We start from the raw sequence: 4,747 nt of genomic DNA on the forward strand, positions 1-4,747 counted from the left end.
GTAAACAGAGGGGAATCACATATCAAGTGTATTTAAAGAACTTAAATTGGAAATTCTCTATAAATTTATATCTGACAATATCAACACTAGTAAACTTATTAGAAAGCAGTCATCTTCTCGGATTTCCTTAGTCATAGATGCACATAGATAAAAAGTAAATAGATTTCTCTTACAATACAAAATATGTCACTTTGTGACTTTCTACCTGGAACAAAGATGAAGCTGAACCAACACTCAGAATAAGCACCCAGGTCAAAAATATTTTCTTATCTCCATGTAAAATAATAAAGAATTTTTGTGAAGGAATGAGAAGAAATAATACATTGGAAACCTTGCCAGAATATAAAAACAAAGATGAATGGAAGACATTAGAATATTAATAAGAAGGTGAGAGCAAAACAAAGGGGAGAAAAAGACTCAAATTGGGAATGTGGACTATGACAGCCCACGTGCTTCATTTCATGTGAGTCTCCTTAGAGATCTCTTTAGAGCAACTTTGACATTCTTATTTCTGAGACTGTAAATAAAAGGGTTCAACAGTGGCAGCAAAAATGTACAAAATATACTGAGAATTTTTCCTTGATCCATAGATTCATCAGATGATGTTTTGATATGTGTAAGCATACCAAATCCATAGAATAGGGCAACAGTTATTATGTGAGAACTACAGGTGCTCATTGCTTTGTACAAACCCTTGCCTGATGACAACTAAGTGACATTAAAAAGGATCAAAGCATAGGACATTAAGATGACAACACTAGATGCAATGACCACTGTGCTGACAACAACAGAACTCACAAGCTCACTGGCATAGGTGCTGCTGCAGGAGAGCTGGAGAAGGGGGAAGATGTCACACAGGTAGTGGTTGATGATGCTAGAATCACAAAAGTTGAGCCTGACCATAAACAATGTGTGGACAGTGGCACCAGCTAACCCCATGAAATATGAACCAAACATCATCAGGGAACATGTCCTAGGAGACATGATGACCATGTACAACAGAGGTTGACAGATGGCTACATAGCGATCATAGGCCATGGCTGTCAACACATAGCACTCAGAGTGGACAAAAAAGCAAAAGAAAAATAGCTGAGTCATGCATCCACTAAAGGAGATGGTGTTCTTCTCTGAAACAAAACTCATTAGTGTTTTGGGAGTAAAGACAAAGGAATAACATAAGTCAATGAAGGACAAGTTAAAGAGAAAAAAGTACATGGGGGTCTGCAGGTTTGAATTTAGAAAAATGAGACTCATTAAACTCAAGTTCCCCACCACAGTGACTGTGTGATACACCAGAAACAGGATGAACAGGGGTAGCTGGAGCTCAGGTCGGTCTGTTAATCCTGTGAGAATAAATTCGGTCACTGAAGAGTCATTCTTCATAGCCATTTTTGTCACAGTAGATCTGAAGAAACATTAGTAAAGGGTCACATTAAACAATGAACTCTGTCACTGACTACAAAAGAATGGCAATATCCATCTGTTACAAGTTCTAGGTTGTCTGAAGGAACTGAAAAAGCATTCAGAGAACATTGTTACTCATTCTGAGAAATCTCTGATTTTTTTTTCCTATTCATGGCGAGCATCTACTCTGATTAAACACTAGCCCTACTGTTAAGTCTTTAAACAACCACCTTTTCCTGTGTCTTTAAGCTTCTATTAGAATCAGGGACAAAAATAGCAAGAATACATTACTCTCTCCTAAACCCATGATTTATATAGATTTAGGTTTTAGGGGATGTTATGAAGATAAATATAATTTATCTTTTTTTTCCTGAATATGTGATTGCTGTCGTACCACACAGGCCCTTTCACTCCAATATTCTATGGAGGTGAATTTTCTGACAATAAAGAGATGTTAGTTATCAATTGAAAATTGGCTCAGACCTACTAAAATATCTATGCCAAGGATACGACATGATTTCAATTTAAAAATTTGTCTTAAATGTTCTCATTATTTGCTCAAAGGAAAATAGTCTCATTTGCATCTAACATATCATTTCTCTCTATTGAGACTCTTATAACCTAGTATAATAGGATAATATATTAGAAATAACATTAGTCAGGTTCTCTACTGCTACAGAACTTATGGAATGATGGAATAAGTATATATTATCTATTATATATATAACAAATTATGAATACTATATTATATATAACATGTAAATATTTCTATGAAATTTAAATGCAATTCATTAGAATGACTTACAGATTGTAGTTCAGCCATATCTTCTCAAAGGACTATAGACTATTAGTTGCTCAATCAGATAAGGCTATGTATCTCACCAAGTCTGCAGGATCCTGAAGAAGGAATGTGTGTGCTGATGAGGTGAACACAAGCAGGAGAAGTAAACATCTTTCCTTCTTACATTGTCCTTATATAGGCTTCTAGAAAGGGTCCCAGGTTGAGTGGGTTTCTACTTTAAGGGTAGAAATAACAACCTGTGTTCATATCATGTAGCATGGATATAAACACTCTCTCTTTTGATACTCAAGGTCCTGCTTAGTTTGTAATTCCCCAAGAGGAATACCTAGTTGCCTGATCCGGGTATTGGGTTGTTCCCTTCAGAATTCTACTCATTCTGCCCTGTACAACTCCGCAAGAGAAAAAACAGGGACATACTCACTTGTCATTTCTAGTAATTATCTACAAGCCCTTCAATTGCATCAGTAAGTATCCAATAAACAATTTACAAAAATTAAATGATTTTGGAACAAAGGAATATGCACTCAAGACAGTTTGAGTTTAAATCCAGATTGTTTTGTTTCTTACTAATGAATCTATATTCCAAAATTGTAATTTATCTGGTCTTGTGCATTTATATTCACATATTCATATTTCTGTTGCTATCTATATAATATGTCTCAAAAAAGAGGGTCTGGATACGGCTCAATAGTAGAAACTTATTTTTATACACAAGCCTCTAGGTCTAATCACAGCACTGTATCAATGATAATAGTAATATGAAACAAGATAAAAGAGTTACTCTATTAATTAAATTTAATGATTCATATATTGTAGTATATAAAACTATCCTAGACATGTACAAATGTCTAATCCCTATTCCTGGTTTATATCTTTAAACAGGTAAACCAGAATTTCTCATCCTCAATAGACATTCAGAGGAATTAATTAAATGTTTTTTTGCTCTCCTATGTAACATAAAGTGAATATCATCTCATAGCCTTGCTCAGAATTTCATGTTGGTATTATAAACCACAACCTCACAACCAACACAGTGGCCATGGCCAAGAAAATTTCTCTAGTCAATGTAATATATTCCATGAGCACTGTTCAGGCTCCAAAAAATGATGTGTTGGAAACAAAGAGCTCTCTGTCTTTGAAGTTTTCTGTCAAGTAATTTGGTTTTATTTTAATAGAACAGGCCTTATAGGTAACTTGACCTTTTCCTAATACAGCTGTCAATGCTTTTCTCTGAGCCTTTTACTTATGAAGACAGACCATTAAAACAAAGATCCTCCTTATGGAAACATAGAGAATATAAAATCTCTCTGCACAAAATAAAACATAAAACAGAAATGCTGTTCTTCCAAAGTCTTTGCTCTATGAGTAAGTCAGCTTATCATGAAGAAACTGTCTTATCATTCATACATCATGGTGAATCAATGACCTCCAAACCAGAAGGGGTCCAGGCATGTACTCAGGAAAAATGACTATGACACAAATGGGCTTTCAGTTGGTAATTATTTCTTAACTTTTTGTCTAACATTTATAGATAGAACTTTTCAGTGTCTTTCAATCCTAACAATAACACTGGATTGTTTTCTTTGATCTCTGAATTGTTGTTTTGAATAGTTCCCATCATGCAAAACCTTTAGCAAAATTATTATATTCCTCTTTTCCTAATCTGTCATTTGTTTCAAGAATGTTAGACTTGGACCACAGGTACACTGCCCTTAATCTTAGCATTGAAGATGCAGAGCTTAGGGATTGAAAATTCAGGCTATATAGTGAAAAACTTTTTTATTAAAAAAATAAGAAAGAGAACAACAGATTGAATTAAGAACAGAGTGGAAAAGAAAACAATGGTTCATGCCCCTCATAATGGCAGTGGCAGGGTATAAAGGATCACTCTATCCATATTTACCATGTGAAAATTGTACAAGTGAGTCACTACTCTAAGTGTACTGCTGCAATTCACATGTTTGTGTCCTGAAAACATGACTGGGGTGGTGAGTCACTAAAGAAAGGAAAGACACACAGACACCAGTACAGAAAAGCTGAGATTGGTTGGACAAGGCAGTCTAATGGAAATGTACCAGAAAGAGCCTGGAAACCCACTTACTTTATTCTATATATCCGACTCAAGGAGGTAGGTGTCTTACTTATATTGTATTTTTGTGAGAAGACACCATGTCCAAGCTAACTTATACAAGAGTGATGTGAGAACTCTTCTAGGTCATAGTCTTTTAGATACCAGCCCTTTTGGGGCATGGTCTTAGGTACTGCAAGTATAGATGCAAAGGATGTATGGTCCTCTTTTCTTCTGCGTTTAGTTCCCATTTTCTAGTGCACATGGAGGACTCCAGATATCTACCCTTACTGTGAGTATATCTCCAAATAAATATTTACTATACTCGATTCCAGGCTATTGTGGAACTCATTGATATGACTTTGGCATCCAACATGGGGCAATGTATATCCACATAAAGCCTAAGAAAGCTTTAAAAGCACTTCTAGACCCAGAAAAATGGGAGCCAATGGCTGAATCTTGGTAGCCATATT

The 4,747-nt window shown here is 35.4% G+C and overlaps 1 pseudogene; it reads right to left on the reverse strand.

The window, feature by feature from the left end:
• Window positions 1-459: 459 nt before the first annotated feature.
• LOC146894694 (olfactory receptor 8C8-like) lies at window positions 460-1,395 on the reverse strand (annotated as a pseudogene).
• Window positions 1,396-4,747: the final 3,352 nt, after the last annotated feature.

The sequence above is a fragment of the Myodes glareolus genome, chromosome 4 (assembly GCF_982192425.1).
Source record: "Myodes glareolus chromosome 4, mMyoGla1.1, whole genome shotgun sequence".
Taxonomy (NCBI): domain Eukaryota; kingdom Metazoa; phylum Chordata; class Mammalia; order Rodentia; family Cricetidae; genus Myodes; species Myodes glareolus.